The sequence below is a fragment of the Corvus moneduloides genome, unplaced genomic scaffold (assembly GCF_009650955.1).
Source record: "Corvus moneduloides isolate bCorMon1 unplaced genomic scaffold, bCorMon1.pri scaffold_109_arrow_ctg1, whole genome shotgun sequence".
NCBI classification, from domain to species: Eukaryota; Metazoa; Chordata; class Aves; order Passeriformes; family Corvidae; genus Corvus; species Corvus moneduloides.
The window spans coordinates 1-20630 of record NW_022436876.1 but is presented as its reverse complement, the minus strand read 5'-3'; the positions used below and the strand labels follow the sequence as shown (position 1 = coordinate 20630).

The 20630-nt window shown below is 49.4% G+C and overlaps 2 long non-coding RNA genes across 2 annotated transcripts; one reads left to right on the top strand and one right to left on the bottom strand.

The window, feature by feature from the left end:
• Positions 1 to 1702: 1702 nt before the first annotated feature.
• On the bottom strand, positions 1703 to 7990 carry LOC116438737. Its single transcript, XR_004237908.1, has 2 exons — positions 6935 to 7990; positions 1703 to 1995 (listed from the first exon to the last, which is right to left on the bottom strand). It is a non-coding gene; the product is annotated as an uncharacterized LOC116438737 (long non-coding RNA).
• Positions 7991 to 8013: 23 nt separating this feature from the next.
• Positions 8014 to 20624, top strand: LOC116438736. Its single transcript, XR_004237907.1, has 6 exons — positions 8014 to 8711; positions 8785 to 11446; positions 11545 to 14054; positions 14804 to 19532; positions 19630 to 19725; positions 19762 to 20624. It is a non-coding gene; the product is annotated as an uncharacterized LOC116438736 (long non-coding RNA).
• The last annotated feature ends 6 nt before the right edge of the window (positions 20625 to 20630 follow it).

Here is a 20630-nt window from a genome sequence, read left to right as displayed (position 1 = left end):
CCCTGTGTCCAGAGCTGCTCGGGCAGGATGTGACAGAGCTCGGACACAGGATACGCTCAGAGCAGAAGGTTGCTGTTGCTTACAATGTTGGAGTAAATACAGTGTAGTAAAATTGATCACAACTGAATGGAATTTAAATTGAAATTCCTACAACTCACATTTTATGCCATAAAGTACAATTTAATACAACTGACATTTAAACAAATACAGCTTAAAAGTTTGCAACATTAAATACAATTTAAATTGAAACTCATACAACTTAAAATTAATACAAGTAAATCCAATTTAATGCAACGTAAACCTTATTTCATATCTAACAGTTAATGCAAGTAAATACTATTTAACGTCATTTAAATTTAAACTGATACAACTTAGTTTTATGCAATAGATAAAGAAAGAATTTAGTACAATTTAAATTCATACAACTAAAGTTAATGCAAGTAAATGCTATTTGATACCATTTAAATTAGTATAACTTAAATTTATGCACCTAAATACAGTTAAATACGAGTTTAGATTCATACAATTTTAATACAAGTAAATACAAATGAATGCAATCTGAATTTAAATTCATACAACTTCAAGTTAATGCAAGTAAATACTATTTAATACCACTTAAATTTAAACTAATACAACTTAAATTTATACAGTTAAATACAGTTTAATACAATATGTTTAAATTCATACAACTTAAAATTAATAAAAGTAAATACAAATGAATGCAATCTGAATTTAATACAACTTCAAGTTAATGCAAGTAAATACTACTTAATACCACTTTAAATTAATACAAGTTAAATTCATATAGTTAAATACAATTGAATATAATTTAAATTAATAATAATTGAATATATATAATATATAATATATAATATGTAATATGTAATATATAATATCTATAAAATAAATAATAAATAGAATTTAAATTAATACAACTTGAACGGTTTTTCAAGTTAATATAATTTAAAATAAGATTAACATCTATCAAATTGATATCAATAGCTACAAAATACCTACATAATCAACTTTTTGCAAAAGCTATGCGTCTTTTTTTTGGCCCTGTGGCCAAGCTTCGTGGGTTGGGAATGAACATGTTTGTATTTTTCAGTCTCAAATATCCCTGTCCCCTTGGAGTCCAGTTCATGTTTTCCATTCCAGGTATTTGCATGTGTGGGGTCCTTAAGTAATGCTCTTCTCCTTCCCTCAAGTACTCTTCAATTAGTGCCACCTACAATTAGAAAGAAGTGGTGTCACAAGCAACTCCATTCGCCTCTATAAAAACTTTAAAAGCTTCTCTTCGGCAACTGGCTGCAGCAGTGGTATCTGACTTGGTCATTACTTTTGTTTTCCTATTTCTGTTTGGATTCAGTTACTTCATTGCTGTGGAATGCATTGAGAAGGGCCACAGTCCTGCAAGGGTCTTTCATCAGGAGCAAAGAGCGGCCTGGAGTGTGGGGAATGCTGGATCTGTACCACTCAGTGCTCATCCTTCACCTTAATGTGGAGCTACCCCCAAAGCCGCCATGTAGCACTTCTTCTATTTCCCCTGGTGTGGATCTTTTGCAGCAGCTGTTCCATGTGGCTTTGTATGGTGATCCTGTGGGAAGCGGCCATTCGCCTGCTGTGATATCCTCACAACTAAGATGAACTCCTCATTCCTTTTGGTTTTATTTGGGGTTTTTTTAGCTGTTTGTTTGATTGGTTTGTGTGGATTTGTTTGTTTGGGTTTTTGTCTTTTTTGGTTGGAGTTTTTTGTTTGCTTTTTTCTAAATGTCTGGTGAAGCTGGCACAGGCAAACTCAAGAAAATGTAAACCAGGTTTGACTTTCCAGAAATTCCTTTTGGGACTGGGTTTAGCTGCATCCCCCAGGCTCAGGATGCTCAAGATATTTGCAGGTTTTGCTCTGCGCCATCAGCCTGCTCAGATTCTGCTCGGTGTTTCACAAATGGAGAAGACAATGGATGCTGTGCCAAGCTTCCCTTCAAACAGCAAAACCTGGGTCAGCATGAGAGAAAAGAAGAAGAAGAAAAAAAGAAAATATTCATCAGTTAGAACAGAGCCAGTGTCCCACCATCTGCCCCTGCACTCTTACTAATTTTGTCTATTTAGAGACAAGGCTGGGTCTAAAGCTTCCCTCTCTCAGTTCCTGGTGCTGTTTGTTACCTTGCAGCTTTGATTTCTGCTGCTCTAAGTCACTGCTGTCCATGTGGGCTTGAGAATGTTGAGCCTGGAGAACAGAAGGCCCTGGAGAGGCTTTGCTGTGGCCATGCAGGACTTGAAGGGTGCCATAGGAAAGATGGGGCCAGTGTTCAATAGGGCCAGTGGCAAGAGCAGAAGCGGGGATGGCTTTTAAGTGCAGGCCGTTGAGTTAGGTTGGATCTAAGGAAGCTGCTTTTTCACACTGAGAGTGCTGAGGCACTGGCCCAGGCTGTGCACAGAGGATGTGGATGCCCCATGCCTGCGAACATCCAAGGCCAGGTGGCAACAGGACTCTGAGCAACGTGCTCTGGTAGAAGATTGCTCAAGTTGGAACAAGATGATCTTTAGCGTCCCTTCCAAGCCAGACCACTCAGGGATGGCATCATTCTATGATCCCCGTTGTCCACTCCACGGTGACCCTGGACTCCTGTCAATTGTGATGTCACGGTCTGCATTCACACTGGAGCTCCCAGCATCCAGCAAAGAGGACAACACAACCATTCGCCCTTGTGCCTACACACCTGTCACCCTGCTTGGCCCCTGCTCCGCTACTCCCAAGACTTCGGAAAGGTCTCTCGTGCCTGGATTTTGCCATTCATCCCTGCAAGATGCTCACATTGGTCCCCAGGAAGGTAAGGTGCCATTCCATGCAATGGACACCACCTAAGTGCCTCTGTGGGGATGCTGTGGCACAGGGATGCCACTCCGAGGTCTTGCGACATCTGCAGGTTTCCAGAGACAAAGAGAAAGAGATGGAGGTGGATCTAAAGACTGATACAGAGGAGGAGATGGAAGTGGAGGGAGGAGAGACTGGAGAGGAAGAGGTGAAGTGGATGTGAAGGAGGAGATGGAGGAAGAGATGGAGGTGGATGTGAAGGAGGAGATGGAGGAAGAGATGGAGGTGGATGTGAAGGAAGAGATGGAGGAAGAGATGGAGGTGGATGTGAAGGAAGAGATGGAGGAAGAGATGGAGGTGGATGTGAAGGAGGAGATGGAGGAAGAGATGGAGGTGGATGTGAAGGAGGAGATGGAGGAAGAGATGGAGGTGGATGTGAAGGAGGAGAGGGAGGAGAGATGGAGGTGGATGTGAAGGAAGAGATGAGGGAAGAGATGGAGGTGATGTGAAGGGAGGAGATGGAGGAAGAGTATGGAAGGTGGAAATGGAAGAGTACATTGAGGGCCATGGAATTGTTGATGGAATAATAGACGAGGATGGGGGAGGACATGGTCCTGGGTTGAAGAGGGAACTCCAGCAAGTAGGACGGGTATGTGCTCCCCACAGGCAAGAGTGGGTGCCCTGCTTGCCCAGGCTGGGGCTGGGCTGGGTGCCCCCCCTGAGGGACACGGTGCCCCGTCTGCTGCATTCTGGCAGCACAAGCACCATCCCCAGCCTGTCCTGCACTTGCTTTGGCTCACACAAGCCCCATGCCAGTGCCTGGGGCCTGACCCCCAGCCCCAGCCAGGCTCAGCGCTGGCAGCAGAGTCCCGCTCTGCCAGTGTGGCCCAGCCTGGGGGCACATGCAACAGCCCTCTGGGCCTGACTGCAATGACTGTGTCACTTGCTTTTCTTCCAGGACTGATGGAGATCCAGGACAGAGATGGCACCCTTCTGTAGATACCTTTTAGGGTTTCTTTTGGTCTTCTGTAAATACGTTTAATATAGTTTTGATAGCTATGTTCTTGTCAATACGTTCTCTAGATCGTTGTTGTTCCAAAGGTTCTTCCAATGTAAATATGTTCTCTAGTTGCTTTTTGTTGCTGCTCTTACAGAAACAAAGGATCTTTGTTTTTCACACCTCAGTTCTCTTGGCATTTTCTTTGGGTACAGGCCTCCATGGAGCAAGACTTCCTTTCAAAACCCCCTCTGGCACCAGACTCTGCTACAAGCATAACACAAATTGATCCTCGTAGTTAAAGGCGTGCCATGAATTGGCACCAATTTGTCCCTTGGACTTTCTAGCACAGTAAATGTCAGTGCTCATAATCCCCAATTCCTAATGAAAGCTTTCAGTCTCCTCACCTGCCACAGACATGTATTGCCGAGATTTGCTTCGTGCTTCTGGCCTGAATCTCGCTCTGGAAATGCCAGTGGCTCAGCTGAGAGCTGTGCCAATGCTTGACATTGCCTTGAGAAGGGCCACAGTCCTGCAAGGGTCTTTCATCAGCAGCAAAGAGCGGCCTGGAGTGTGGGGAATGCTGGATCTGTACCACTCAGTGCTCATCCTTCACCTTAATGTGGAGCTACCCCCCAAAGCCGCCATGTAGCACTTCTGCTATTTCCCCTGGTGTGGATCTTTTGCAGCAGCTGTTCCATGTGGCTTTGTATGGTGATCCTGTGGGAAGCGGCCATTCGCCTGCTGTGATATCCTCACAACTAAGATGAACTCCTCATTCCTTTTGGTTTTATTTGGGGTTTTTTAGCTGGTTGTTTGATTGGTTTGTGTGGGTTGGTTTGTTTGGGTTTTTGTCTTTTTTGGTTGGAGTTTTTTGTTTGCTTTTTTCTAAATGTCTGGTGAAGCTGGCACAGCCAAACTCAAGAAAATGTAAACCAGGTTTGACTTTCCAGAAATTCCTTTGGACTGGGTTTAGCTGCATCCCTCAGGCTCAGGATCCTCAAGATATTGGCAGGTTTTGCTCTGCGCCATCAGCCTGCTCAGATTCTGCTTGGTGTTTCACAAACGGAGAAGACAATGGATGCTGTGCCAAGCTTCCTTTCAAACAGCCAAACCTGGGTCAGCATGAGAGAAAAGAAGAAGAAGAAAAAAAAGAAAATATTCATCAGTTAGAACAGAGCCAGTGTCCCACCACTTGCCCCTGCAGCTCTTACTAATTTTGTCTATTTAGAGACAAGGCTGGGTCTAAAGCTTCCCTCTCTCAGTTGCTGGTGCTAGTTGCTACCTTGCAGCTTTGATTTCTGCTGCTCTAAGTCACTGCTGTCCATGTGGGCTTGAGAATGTTGAGCCTGGAGAACAGAAGGCCCTGGAGAGGCTTTGCTGTGGCCATGCAGGACTTGAAGGGTGCCATAGGAAAGATGGGGCCAGTGTTCAATAGGGCCAGTGGCAAGAGCAGAAGCGGGGATGGCTTTTAAGTGCAGGCCGTTGAGTTAGGTTGGATCTAAGGAAGCTGCTTTTTCACACTGAGAGTGCTGAGGCACTGGCCCAGGCTGTGCACAGAGGATGTGGATGCCCCATGCCTGCGAACATCCAAGGCCAGGTGGCAACAGGACTCTGAGCAACGTGCTCTGGTAGAAGATTGCTCAAGTTGGAACAAGATGATCTTTAGCGTCCCTTCCAAGCCAGACCACTCAGGGATTGCACATTCTATGATCCCCGTTGTCCACTCCACGGTGGACCCTGGACCTCCTGTGCAATTGTGATGTCACGGTCTGCATTCACACTGGAGCTCCCAGCATCCAGCAAAGAGGACAACACAACCATTCGCCCTTGTGCCCTACACACCTGTCACCCTGCTTGGCCCCTGCTCCGCTACTCCCAAAGACTTCGGAAAGGTCTCTCGTGCCTGGATTTTGCCATTCATCCCTGCAAGATGCTCACATTGGTCCCCAGGAAGGTAAGGTTGCCATTTCCATGCAAATGGACAACCACCTAAGTGCCTCTGTGGGGATGCTGTGGCACAGGGATGCCACTGCCGAGGGTCTTGCGACATCTGCAGGTTTCCAGAGACAAAGAGAAAGAGATGGAGGGGAATCTAAGACTGATACAGAGGAGGAGATGGAAGTGGAGGGAGGAGAGGCTGGAGAGGAAGAGGTGGAGGTGGATGTGAAGGAGGAGATGGAGGAAGAGATGGAGGTGGATGTGAAGGAGGAGATGGAGGAAGAGATGGAGGTGGATGTGAAGGAGGAGATGGAGGAAGAGATGGAGGTGGAAATGGAAGAGTACATTGAGGCCATGGATGTTGATGGAAAAGACGAGGAGGAGGAGGACATGGTCCTGGGCTGAAGAGGGACTCCAGCAGTAGGACAGGTATGTGCTCCCCACAGGCAGAGTGGGTGCCCTGCTGCCAGGCTGGGGCTGGGCTGGGTGCCCCGCTGAGGGACACGGTTGCCCCCGTCTGCTGCATTCTGGCAGCACAAGCACCATCGCCAGCCTGTCCTGCACTTGCTTTGGCTCACACAAGCCCCATGCCAGTGCCTGGGGCCTGACCCCCAGCCCCAGCCAGGCTCAGCGCTGGCAGCAGAGTCCCGCTGTGCCAGTGTGGCCCAGCCTGGGGGCACATGCAACAGCCCTCTGGGCCTGACTGCAATGACTGTGTCACTTGCTTCTCTTCCAGGACTGATGGAGATCCAGGACAGAGATGGCACCCTTCTGTAGATACCTTTTAGGGTTTCTTTTGGTCTTCTGTAAATACGTTTAATATAGTTTTGATAGCTATGTTCTTGTCAATACGTTCTCTAGATCGTTGTTGTTCCAAAGGTTCTTCCAATGTAAATATGTTCTCTAGTTGCTTTTTGTTGCTGCTCTTATAGAAACAAAGGATCTTTGTTTTTCACACCTCAGTTCTCTTGGCATTTTCTTTGGGTACAGGCCTCCATGGAGCAAGACTTCCTTTGGAAACCCCCTCTGGCACCAGACTCTGCTACAAGCGTAACACAAATTGATCCTCGTAGTTAAAGGCGTGCCATGAATTGGCACAAATTTGTCCCTGGACTTTCTAGCACAGTAAATGTCAGTGCTCATAATCCCCAATTCCTAATGAAAGCTTGCAGTCTCCTCACCTGCCACAGACATGTATTGCCGAGATTTGCTTTGGGCTTCTGGCCTGAATCTCGCTCTGGAAATGCCAGTGGCTCAGCTGAGAGCTGTGCCAATGCTTGACATTGCCTTGAGAAGGGCCACAGTCCTGCAAGGGTCTTTCATCAGCAGCAAAGAGCGGCCTGCACTGTGGGGAATGCTGGATCTGTACCACTCAGTGCTCATCCTTCACCTTAATGTGGAGCTACCCCCAAAGCCGCCATGTAGCACTTCTGCTATTTCCCCTGGTGTGGATCTTTTGGAGCAGCTGTTCCATGTGGCTTTGTATGGTGATCCTGTGGGAAGCGGCCATTCGCCTGCTGTGATATCCTCACAACTAAGATGAACTCCTCATTCCTTTTGGTTTTATTTGGGGTTTTTTAGCTGGTTGTTTGATTGGTTTGTGTGGGTTGGTTTGTTTGGGGTTTTGTCTTTTTGGTTGGAGTTTTTTGTTTGCTTTTTCCTAAATGTCTGGTGAAGCTGGCACAGCCAAACTCAAGAAAATGTAAACCAGGTTTGACTTTCCAGAAATTCCTTTGGACTGGGTTTAGCTGCATCCCCCAGGCTCAGGATCCTCAAGATATTTGCAGGTTTTGCTCTGCGCCATCAGCCTGCTCAGATTCTGCTTGGTGTTTCACAAACGGAGAAGACAATGGATGCTGTGCCAAGCTTCCTTTCAAACAGCCAAACCTGGGTCAGCATGAGAGAAAAGAAGAAGAAGAAAAAAAGAAAATATTCATCAGTTAGAACAGAGCCAGTGTCCCACCATCTGCCCCTGCGCTCTTACTAATTTTGTCTATTTAGAGACAAGGCTGGGTCTAAAGCTTCCCTCTCTCAGTTCCTGGTGCTAGTTGCTACCTTGCAGCTTTGATTTCTGCTGCTCTAAGTCACTGCTGTCCATGTGGGCTTGAGAATGTTGAGCCTGGAGAACAGAAGGCCCTGGAGAGGCTTTGCTGTGGCCATGCAGGACTTGAAGGGTGCCATAGGAAAGATGGGGCCAGTGTTCAATAGGGCCAGTGGCAAGAGCAGAAGCGGGGATGGCTTTTAAGTGCAGGCCGTTGAGTTAGGTTGGATCTAAGGAAGCTGCTTTTTCACACTGAGAGTGCTGAGGCACTGGCCCAGGCTGTGCACAGAGGATGTGGATGCCCCATGCCTGCGAACATCCAAGGCCAGGTGGCAACAGGACTCTGAGCAACGTGCTCTGGTAGAAGATTGCTCAAGTTGGAACAAGATGATCTTTAGCGTCCCTTCCAAGCCAGACCACTCAGGGATTGCAACATTCTATGATCCCCGTTGTCCACTCCACGGTGACCCTGGACTCCTGTCAATTGTGATGTCACGGTCTGCATTCACACTGGAGCTCCCAGCATCCAGCAAAGAGGACAACACAACCATTCGCCCTTGTGCCTACACACCTGTCACCCTGCTTGGCCCCTGCTCCGCTACTCCCAAGACTTCGGAAAGGTCTCTCGTGCCTGGATTTTGCCATTCATCCCTGCAAGATGCTCACATTGGTCCCCAGGAAGGTAAGGTGCCATTCCATGCAAATGGACACCACCTAAGTGCCTCTGTGGGGATGCTGTGGCACAGGGATGCCACTCCGAGGTCTTGCGACATCTGCAGGTTTCCAGAGACAAAGAGAAAGAGATGGAGGTGGATCTAAAGACTGATACAGAGGAGGAGATGGAAGTGGAGGGAGGAGAGACTGGAGAGGAAGAGGTGGAGGTGGATGTGAAGGAGGAGATGGAGGAAGAGATGGAGGTGGATGTGAAGGAAGAGATGGAGGAAGAGATGGAGGTGGATGTGAAGGAGAGAGATGGAGGAAGAGATGGAGGTGGATGTGAAGGAAGAGATGGAGGAAGAGATGGAGGTGGATGTGAAGGAGGAGATGGAGGAAGAGATGGAGGTGGAAATGGAAGAGTACATTGAGGCCATGGATGTTGATGGAAAAGACGAGGAGGAGGAGGACATGGTCCTGGGATGAAGAGGGACTCCAGCAGTAGGACAGGCATGTGCTCCCCACAGGCATAGTGGGTGCCCTGCTGCCAGGCTGGGGCTGGGCTGGGTGCCCCGCTGAGGGACACGGTGCCCCGTCTGCTGCATTCTGGCAGCACAAGCACCATCGCCAGCCTGTCCTGCACTTGCTTTGGCTCACACAAGCCCCATGCCAGTGCCTGGGGCCTGACCCCCAGCCCCAGCCAGGCTCAGCGCTGGCAGCAGAGTCCCGCTCTGCCAGTGTGGCCCAGCCTGGGGGCACATGCAACAGCCCTCTGGGCCTGACTGCAATGACTGTGTCACTTGCTTCTCTTCCAGGACTGATGGAGATCCAGGACAGAGATGGCACCCTTCTGTAGATACCTTTTAGCGTTTCTTTTGGTCTTCTGTAAATACGTTTAATATAGTTTTGATAGCTATGTTCTTGTCAATACGTTCTCTAGATCGTTGTTGTTCCAAAGGTTCTTCCAATGTAAATATGTTCTCTAGTTGCTTTTTGTTGCTGCTCTTACAGAAACAAAGGATCTTTGTTTTTCACACCTCAGTTCTCTTGGCATTTTCTTTGGGTACAGGCCTCCATGGAGCAAGACTTCCTTTGGAAACCCCCTCTGGCACCAGACTCTGCTACAAGCATAACACAAATTGATCCTCGTAGTTAAAGGCGTGCCATGAATTGGCACCAATTTGTCCCTTGGACTTTCTAGCACAGTAAATGTCAGTGCTCATAATCCCCAATTCCTAATGAAAGCTTTCAGTCGCCTCACCTGCCACAGACATGTATTGCCGAGATTTGCTTTGGGGTTCTGGCCTGAATCTCGCTCTGGAAATGCCAGTGGCTCAGCTGAGAGCTGTGCCAATGCTTGACATTGCCTTGAGAAGGGCCACAGTCCTGCAAGGGTCTTTCATCAGCAGCAAAGAGCGGCCTGGAGCTGTGGGGAATGCTGGATCTGTACCACTCAGTGCTCATCCTTCACCTTAATGTGGAGCTACCCCCAAAGCCGCCATGTAGCACTTCTGCTATTTCCCCTGGTGTGGATCTTTTGCAGCAGCTGTTCCATGTGGCTTTGTATGGTGATCCTGTGGGAAGCGGCCATTCGCCTGCTGTGATATCCTCACAACTAAGACGAACTCCTCATTCCTTTTGGTTTTATTTGGGGTTTTTTAGCTGTTTGTTTGATTGGTTTGTGTGGGTTGGTTTGTTTGGGTTTTTGTCTTTTTTGGTTGGAGTTTTTTGTTTGCTTTTTTCTAAATGTCTGGTGAAGCTGGCACAGCCAAACTCAAGAAAATGCAAACCAGGTTTGACTTTCCAGAAATTCCTTTGGACTGGGTTTAGCTGCATCCCCCAGGCTCAGGATTATCAAGATATTGGCAGGTTTTGCTCTGTGCCATCAGCCTGCTCAGATTCTGCTTGGTGTTTCACAAACGGAGAAGACAATGGATGCTGTGCCAAGCTTCCTTTCAAACAGCCAAACCTGGGTCAGCATGAGAGAAAAGAAGAAGAAGAAAAAAGAAAATATTCATCAGTTAGAACAGAGCCAGTGTCCCACCATCTGCCCCTGCGCTCTTACTAATTTTGTCTATTTAGAGACAAGGCTGGGTCTAAAGCTTCCCTCTCTCAGTTCCTGGTGCTAGTTGCTACCTTGCAGCTTTGATTTCTGCTGCTCTAAGTCACTGCTGTCCATGTGGGCTTGAGAATGTTGAGCCTGGAGAACAGAAGGCCCTGGAGAGGCTTTGCTGTGGCCATGCAGGACTTGAAGGGTGCCATAGGAAAGATGGGGCCAGTGTTCAATAGGGCCAGTGGCAAGAGCAGAAGCGGGGATGGCTTTTAAGTGCAGGCCGTTGAGTTAGGTTGGATCTAAGGAAGCTGCTTTTTCACACTGAGAGTGCTGAGGCACTGGCCCAGGCTGTGCACAGAGGATGTGGATGCCCCATGGCTGCGAACATCCAAGGCCAGGTGGCAACAGGACTCTGAGCAACGTGCTCTGGTAGAAGATTGCTCAAGTTGGAACAAGATGATCTTTAGCGTCCCTTCCAAGCCAGACCACTCAGGGATTGCAACATTCTATGATCCCCGTTGTCCACTCCACGGTGACCCTGGACTCCTGTCAATTGTGATGTCACGGTCTGCATTCACACTGGAGCTCCCAGCATCCAGCAAAGAGGACAACACAAACCATTCGCCCTTGTGCCTACACACCTGTCACCCTGCTTGGCCCCTGCTCCGCTACTCCCAAGACTTCGGAAAGGTCTCTCGTGCCTGGATTTTGCCATTCATCCCTGCAAGATGCTCACATTGGTCCCCAGGAAGGTAAGGTGCCATTCCATGCAAATGGACACCACCTAAGTGCCTCTGTGGGGATGCTGTGGCACAGGGATGCCACTCCGAGGTCTTGCGACATCTGCAGGTTTCCAGAGACAAAGAGAAAGAGATGGAGGTGGATCTAAAGACTGATACAGAGGAGGAGATGGAAGTGGAGGGAGGAGAGACTGGAGAGGAAGAGGTGGAGGTGGATGTGAAGGAGGAGATGAGGAAGGATGGAGGTGGATGTGAATGGAGGAAGAGATGGAGGTGGATGTGAAGGAAGAGATGGAGGAAGAGATGGAGGTGGATGTGAAGGAGTAGATGGAGGAAGAGATGGAGGTGGATGTGAAGGAAGAGATGGAGGAAGAGATGGAGGTGGATGTGAAGGAGGAGATGGAGGAAGAGATGGAGGTGGAAATGGAAGAGTACATTGAGGCCATGGATGTTGATGGAAAAGACGAGGAGGAGGAGGACATGGTCCTGGGCTGAAGAGGGACTCCAGCAGTAGGACAGGCATGTGCTCCCCACAGGCAGAGTGGGTGCCCTGCTGCCAGGCTGGGGCTGGGCTGGGTGCCCCGCTGAGGGACACGGTGCCCCGTCTGCTGCATTCTGGCAGCACAAGCACCATCGCCAGCCTGTCCTGCACTTGCTTTGGCTCACACAAGCCCCATGCCAGTGCCTGGGGCCTGACCCCCAGCCCCAGCCAGGCTCAGCGCTGGCAGCAGAGTCCCGCTCTGCCAGTGTGGCCCAGCCTGGGGGCACATGCAACAGCCCTCTGGGCCTGACTGCAATGACTGTGTCACTTGCTTCTCTTCCAGGACTGATGGAGATCCAGGACAGAGATGGCACCCTTCTGTAGATACCTTTTAGCGTTTCTTTTGGTCTTCTGTAAATACGTTTAATATAGTTTTGATAGCTATGTTCTTGTCAATACGTTCTCTAGATCGTTGTTGTTCCAAAGGTTCTTCCAATGTAAATATGTTCTCTAGTTGCTTTTTGTTGCTGCTCTTACAGAAACAAAGGATCTTTGTTTTTCACACCTCAGTTCTCTTGGCATTTTCTTTGGGTACAGGCCTCCATGGAGCAAGACTTCCTTTGGAAACCCCCTCTGGCACCAGACTCTGCTACAAGCATAACACAAATTGATCCTCGTAGTTAAAGGCGTGCCATGAATTGGCACCAATTTGTCCCTTGGACTTTCTAGCACAGTAAATGTCAGTGCTCATAATCCCCAATTCCTAATGAAAGCTTTCAGTCTCCTCACCTGCCACAGACATGTATTGCCGAGATTGGCTTTGGGCTTCTGGCCTGAATCTCGCTCTGGAAATGCCAGTGGCTCAGCTGAGAGCTGTGCCAATGCTTGACATTGCCTTGAGAAGGGCCACAGTCCTGCAAGGGTCTTTCATCAGCAGCAAAGAGCGGCCTGCACTGTGGGGAATGCTGGATCTGTACCACTCAGTGCTCATCCTTCACCTTAATGTGGAGCTACCCCCAAAGCCGCCATGTAGCACTTCTGCTATTTCCCCTGGTGTGGATCTTTTGCAGCAGCTGTTCCATGTGGCTTTGTATGGTGATCCTGTGGGAAGCGGCCATTCGCCTGCTGTGATATCCTCACAACTAAGATGAACTCCTCATTCCTTTTGGTTTTATTTGGGGTTTTTTAGCTGGTTGTTTGATTGGTTTGTGTGGGTTGGTTTGTTTGGGTTTTTGTCTTTTTTGGTTGGAGTTTTTTGTTTGCTTTTTCCTAAATGTCTGGTGAAGCTGGCACAGGCAAACTCAAGAAAATGTAAACCAGGTTTGACTTTCCAGAAATTCCTTTGGACTGGGTTTAGCTGCATCCCCCAGGCTCAGGATGCTCAAGATATTTGCAGGTTTTGCTCTGCGCCATCAGCCTGCTCAGATTCTGCTTGGTGTTTCACAAACGGAGAAGACAATGGATGCTGTGCCAAGCTTCCTTTCAAACAGCCAAACCTGGGTCAGCATGAGAGAAAAGAAGAAGAAGAAAAAAAGAAAATATTCATCAGTTAGAACAGAGCCAGTGTCCCACCATCTGCCCCTGCGCTCTTACTAATTTTGTCTATTTAGAGACAAGGCTGGGTCTAAAGCTTCCCTCTCTCAGTTCCTGGTGCTAGTTGCTACCTTGCAGCTTTGATTTCTGCTGATCTAAGTCACTGCTGTCCATGTGGGCTTGAGAATGTTGAGCCTGGAGAACAGAAGGCCCTGGAGAGGCTTTGCTGTGGCCATGCAGGACTTGAAGGGTGCCATAGGAAAGATGGGGCCAGTGTTCAATAGGGCCAGTGGCAAGAGCAGAAGCGGGGATGGCTTTTAAGTGCAGGACCTTGAGTTAGGTTGGATCTAAGGAAGCTGCTTTTTCACACTGAGAGTGCTGAGGCACTGGCCCAGGCTGTGCACAGAGGATGTGGATGCCCCATGCCTGCGAACATCCAAGGCCAGGTGGCAACAGGACTCTGAGCAACGTGCTCTGGTAGAAGATTGCTCAAGTTGGAACAAGATGATCTTTAGCGTCCCTTCCAAGCCAGACCACTCAGGGATTGCAACATTCTATGATCCCCGTTGTCCACTCCACGGTGACCCTGGACTCCTGTCAATTGTGATGTCACGGTCTGCATTCACACTGGAGCTCCCAGCATCCAGCAAAGAGGACAACACAACCATTCGCCCTTGTGCCTACACACCTGTCACCCTGCTTGGCCCCTGCTCCGCTACTCCCAAGACTTCGGAAAGGTCTCTCGTGCCTGGATTTTGCCATTCATCCCTGCAAGATGCTCACATTGGTCCCCAGGAAGGTAAGGTGCCATTCCATGCAAATGGACACCACCTAAGTGCCTCTGTGGGATGCTGTGGCACAGGGATGCCACTCCGAGGTCTTGCGACATCTGCAGGTTTCCAGAGACAAAGAGAAAGAGATGGAGGTGGATCTAAAGACTGATACAGAGGAGGAGATGGAAGTGGAGGGAGGAGAGACTGGAGAGGAAGAGGTGGAGGTGGATGTGAAGGAGGAGATGGAGGAAGAGATGGAGGTGGATGTGAAGGAGGAGATGGAGGAAGAGATGGAGGTGGATGTGAAGGAGGAGATGGAGGAAGAGATGGAGGTGGATGTGAAGGAAGAGATGGAGGAAGAGATGGAGGTGGAAATGGAAGAGTACATTGAGGCCATGGATGTTGATGGAAAAGACGAGGAGGAGGAGGACATGGTCCTGGGACGAAGAGGGACTCCAGCAGTAGGACAGGCATGTGCTCCCCACAGGCAGAGTGGGTGCCCTGCTGCCAGGCTGGGGCTGGGCTGGGTGCCCCGCTGAGGGACACGGTGCCCCGTCTGCTGCATTCTGGCAGCACAAGCACCATCGCCAGCCTGTCCTGCACTTGCTTTGGCTCACACAAGCCCCATGCCAGTGCCTGGGGCCTGACCCCCAGCCCCAGCCAGGCTCAGCGCTGGCAGCAGAGTCCCGCTCTGCCAGTGTGGCCCAGCCTGGGGGCACATGCAACAGCCCTCTGGGCCTGACTGCAATGACTGTGTCACTTGCTTCTCTTCCAGGACTGATGGAGATCCAGGACAGAGATGGCACCCTTCTGTAGATACCTTTTAGCGTTTCTTTTGGTCTTCTGTAAATACGTTTAATATAGTTTTGATAGCTATGTTCTTGTCAATACGTTCTCTAGATCGTTGTTGTTCCAAAGGTTCTTCCAATGTAAATATGTTCTCTAGTTGCTTTTTGTTGCTGCTCTTACAGAAACAAAGGATCTTTGTTTTTCACACCTCAGTTCTCTTGGCATTTTCTTTGGGTACAGGCCTCCATGGAGCAAGACTTCCTTTGGAAACCCCCTCTGGCACCAGACTCTGCTACAAGCATAACACAAATTGATCCTCGTAGTTAAAGGCGTGCCATGAATTGGCACCAATTTGTCCCTTGGACTTTCTAGCACAGTAAATGTCAGTGCTCATAATCCCCAATTCCTAATGAAAGCTTTCAGTCTCCTCACCTGCCACAGACATGTATTGCCGAGATTTGCTTCGGGCTTCTGGCCTGAATCTCGCTCTGGAAATGCCAGTGGCTCAGCTGAGAGCTGTGCCAATGCTTGACATTGCCTTGAGAAGGGCCACAGTCCTGCAAGGGTCTTTCATCAGCAGCAAAGAGCGGCCTGCACTGTGGGGAATGCTGGATCTGTACCACTCAGTGCTCATCCTTCACCTTAATGTGGAGCTACCCCCAAAGCCGCCATGTAGCACTTCTGCTATTTCCCCTGGTGTGGATCTTTTGCAGCAGCTGTTCCATGTGGCTTTGTATGGTGATCCTGTGGGAAGCGGCCATTCGCCTGCTGTGATATCCTCACAACTAAGATGAACTCCTCATTCCTTTTGGTTTTATTTGGGGTTTTTTAGCTGGTTGTTTGATTGGTTTGTGTGGGTTGGTTTGTTTGGGTTTTTGTCTTTTTTGGTTGGAGTTTTTTGTTTGCTTTTTTCTAAATGTCTGGTGAAGCTGGCACAGCCAAACTCAAGAAAATGTAAACCAGGTTTGACTTTCCAGAAATTCCTTTGGACTGGGTTTAGCTGCATCCCCCAGGCTCAGGATGCTCAAGATATTTGCAGGTTTTGCTCTGCGCCATCAGCCTGCTCAGATTCTGCTTGGTGTTTCACAAACGGAGAAGACAATGGATGCTGTGCCAAGCTTCCTTTCAAACAGCCAAACCTGGGTCAGCATGAGAGAAAAGAAGAAGAAGAAAAAAAGAAAATATTCATCAGTTAGAACAGAGCCAGTGTCCCACCATCTGCCCCTGCGCTCTTACTAATTTTGTCTATTTAGAGACAAGGCTGGGTCTAAAGCTTCCCTCTCTCAGTTCCTGGTGCTAGTTGCTACCTTGCAGCTTTGATTTCTGCTGCTCTAAGTCACTGCTGTCCATGTGGGCTTGAGAATGTTGAGCCTGGAGAACAGAAGGCCCTGGAGAGGCTTTGCTGTGGCCATGCAGGACTTGAAGGGTGCCATAGGAAAGATGGGGCCAGTGTTCAATAGGGCCAGTGGCAAGAGCAGAAGCGGGGATGGCTTTTAAGTGCAGGCCGTTGAGTTAGGTTGGATCTAAGGAAGCTGCTTTTTCACACTGAGAGTGCTGAGGCACTGGCCCAGGCTGTGCACAGAGGATGTGGATGCCCCATGCCTGCGAACATCCAAGGCCAGGTGGCAACAGGACTCTGAGCAACGTGCTCTGGTAGAAGATTGCTCAAGTTGGAACAAGATGATCTTTAGCGTCCCTTCCAAGCCAGACCACTCAGGGATTGCAACATTCTATGATCCCCGTTGTCCACTCCACGGTGACCCTGGACTCCTGTCAATTGTGATGTCACGGTCTGCATTCACACTGGAGCTCCCAGCATCCAGCAAAGAGGACAACACAACCATTCGCCCTTGTGCCTACACACCTGTCACCCTGCTTGGCCCCTGCTCCGCTACTCCCAAGACTTCGGAAAGGTCTCTCGTGCCTGGATTTTGCCATTCATCCCTGCAAGATGCTCACATTGGTCCCCAGGAAGGTAAGGTGCCATTCCATGCAAATGGACACCACCTAAGTGCCTCTGTGGGGATGCTGTGGCACAGGGATGCCACTCCGAGGTCTTGCGACATCTGCAGGTTTCCAGAGACAAAGAGAAAGAGATGGAGGTGGATCTAAAGACTGATACAGAGGAGGAGATGGAAGTGGAGGGAGGAGAGACTGGAGAGGAAGAGGTGGAGGTGGATGTGAAGGAGGAGATGGAGGAAGAGATGGAGGTGGATGTGAAGGAGGAGATGGAGGAAGAGATGGAGGTGGATGTGAAGGAAGAGATGGAGGAAGAGATGGAGGTGGATGTGAAGGAGTAGATGGAGGAAGAGATGGAGGTGGAAATGGAAGAGTACATTGAGGCCATGGATGTTGATGGAAAAGACGAGGAGGAGGAGGACATGGTCCTGGGATGAAGAGGGACTCCAGCAGTAGGACAGGCATGTGCTCCCCACAGGCAGAGTGGGTGCCCTGCTGCCAGGCTGGGGCTGGGCTGGGTGCCCCGCTGAGGGACACGGTGCCCCGTCTGCTGCATTCTGGCAGCACAAGCACCATCGCCAGCCTGTCCTGCACTTGCTTTGGCTCACACAAGCCCCATGCCAGTGCCTGGGGCCTGACCCCCAGCCCCAGCCAGGCTCAGCGCTGGCAGCAGAGTCCCGCTCTGCCAGTGTGGCCCAGCCTGGGGGCACATGCAACAGCCCTCTGGGCCTGACTGCAATGACTGTGTCACTTGCTTCTCTTCCAGGACTGATGGAGATCCAGGACAGAGATGGCACCCTTCTGTAGATACCTTTTAGCGTTTCTTTTGGTCTTCTGTAAATACGTTTAATATAGTTTTGATAGCTATGTTCTTGTCAATACGTTCTCTAGATCGTTGTTGTTCCAAAGGTTCTTCCAATGTAAATATGTTCTCTAGTTGCTTTTTGTTGCTGCTCTTACAGAAACAAAGGATCTTTGTTTTTCACACCTCAGTTCTCTTGGCATTTTCTTTGGGTACAGGCCTCCATGGAGCAAGACTTCCTTTGGAAACCCCCTCTGGCACCAGACTCTGCTACAAGCATAACACAAATTGATCCTCGTAGTTAAAGGCGTGCCATGAATTGGCACCAATTTGTCCCTTGGACTTTCTAGCACAGTAAATGTCAGTGCTCATAATCCCCAATTCCTAATGAAAGCTTTCAGTCTCCTCACCTGCCACAGACATGTATTGCCGAGATTTGCTTCGGGCTTCTGGCCTGAATCTCGCTCTGGAAATGCCAGTGGCTCAGCTGAGAGCTGTGCCAATGCTTGACATTGCCTTGAGAAGGGCCACAGTCCTGCAAGGGTCTTTCATCAGCAGCAAAGAGCGGCCTGCACTGTGGGGAATGCTGGATCTGTACCACTCAGTGCTCATCCTTCACCTTAATGTGGAGCTACCCCCAAAGCCGCCATGTAGCACTTCTGCTATTTCCCCTGGTGTGGATCTTTTGCAGCAGCTGTTCCATGTGGCTTTGTATGGTGATCCTGTGGGAAGCGGCCATTCGCCTGCTGTGATATCCTCACAACTAAGACTGAACTCCTCATTCCTTTTGGTTTTATTTGGGGTTTTTTAGCTGTTTGTTTGATTGGTTTGTGTGGGTTGGTTTGTTTGGGTTTTTGTCTTTTTTGGTTGGAGTTTTTTGTTTGCTTTTTTCTAAATGTCTGGTGAAGCTGGCACAGCCAAACTCAAGAAAATGTAAACCAGGTTTGACTTTCCAGAAATTCCTTTGGACTGGGTTTAGCTGCATCCCCCAGGCTCAGGATGCTCAAGATATTTGCAGGTTTTGCTCTGCGCCATCAGCCTGCTCAGATTCTGCTTGGTGTTTCACAAACGGAGAAGACAATGGATGCTGTGCCAAGCTTCCTTTCAAACAGCCAAACCTGGGTCAGCATGAGAGAAAAGAAGAAGAAGAAAAAAAGAAAATATTCATCAGTTAGAACAGAGCCAGTGTCCCACCATCTGCCCCTGCGCTCTTACTAATTTTGTCTATTTAGAGACAAGGCTGGGTCTAAAGCTTCCCTCTCTCAGTTCCTGGTGCTAGTTGCTACCTTGCAGCTTTGATTTCTGCTGCTCTAAGTCACTGCTGTCCATGTGGGCTTGAGAATGTTGAGCCTGGAGAACAGAAGGCCCTGGAGAGGCTTTGCTGTGGCCATGCAGGACTTGAAGGGTGCCATAGGAAAGATGGGGCCAGTGTTCAATAGGGCCAGTGGCAAGAGCAGAAGCGGGGATGGCTTTTAAGTGCAGGCCGTTGAGTTAGGTTGGATCTAAGGAAGCTGCTTTTTCACACTGAGAGTGCTGAGGCACTGGCCCAGGCTGTGCACAGAGGATGTGGATGCCCCATGGCTGCGAACATCCAAGGCCAGGTGGCAACAGGACTCTGAGCAACGTGCTCTGGTAGAAGATTGCTCAAGTTGGAACAAGATGATCTTTAGCGTCCCTTCCAAGCCAGACCACTCAGGGATTGCAACATTCTATGATCCCCGTTGTCCACTCCACGGTGACCCTGGACTCCTGTCAATTGTGATGTCACGGTCTGCATTCACACTGGAGCTCCCAGCATCCAGCAAAGAGGACAACACAACCATTCGCCCTTGTGCCTACACACCTGTCACCCTGCTTGGCCCCTGCTCCGCTACTCCCAAGACTTCGGAAAGGTCTCTCGTGCCTGGATTTTGCCATTCATCCCTGCAAGATGCTCACATTGGTCCCCAGGAAGGTAAGGTGCCATTCCATGCAAATGGACACCACCTAAGTGCCTCTGTGGGGATGCTGTGGCACAGGGATGCCACTCCGAGGTCTTGCGACATCTGCAGGTTTCCAGAGACAAAGAGAAAGAGATGGAGGTGGATCTAAAGACTGATACAGAGGAGGAGATGGAAGTGGAGGGAGGAGAGACTGGAGAGGAAGAGGTGGAGGTGGATGTGAAGGAGGAGATGGAGGAAGAGATGGAGGTGGATGTGAAGGAGGAGATGGAGGAAGAGATGGAGGTGGATGTGAAGGAAGAGATGGAGGAAGAGATGGAGGTGGATGTGAAGGAAGAGATGGAGGAAGAGATGGAGGTGGAAATGGAAGAGTACATTGAGGCCATGGATGTTGATGGAAAAGACGAGGAGGAGGAGGACATGGTCCTGGGCTGAAGAGGGACTCCAGCAGTAGGACGGGTATGTGCTCCCCACAGGCAGAGTGGGTGCCCTGCTGCCAGGCTGGGGCTGGGCTGGGTGCCCCGCTGAGGGACACGGTGCCCCGTCTGCTGCATTCTGGCAGCACAAGCACCATCCCCAGCCTGTCCTGCACTTGCTTTGGCTCACACAAGCCCCATGCCAGTGCCTGGGGCCTGACCCCCAGCCCCAGCCAGGCTCAGCGCTGGCAGCAGAGTCCCGCTCTGCCAGTGTGGCCCAGCCTGGGGGCACATGCAACAGCCCTCTGGGCCTGACTGCAATGACTGTGTCACTTGCTTCTCTTCCAGGACTGATGGAGATCCAGGACAGAGATGGCACCCTTCTGTAGATACCTTTTAGCGTTTCTTTTGGTCTTCTGTAAATACGTTTAATATAGTTTTGATAGCTATGTTCTTGTCAATACGTTCTCTAGATCGTTGTTGTTCCAAAGGTTCTTCCAATGTAAATATGTTCTCTAGTTGCTTTTTGTTGCTGCTCTTACAGAAACAAAGGATCTTTGTTTTTCACACCTCAGTTCTCTTGGCATTTTCTTTGGGTACAGGCCTCCATGGAGCAAGACTTCCTTTGGAAACCCCCTCTGGCACCAGACTCTGCTACAAGCATAACACAAATTGATCCTCGTAGTTAAAGGCGTG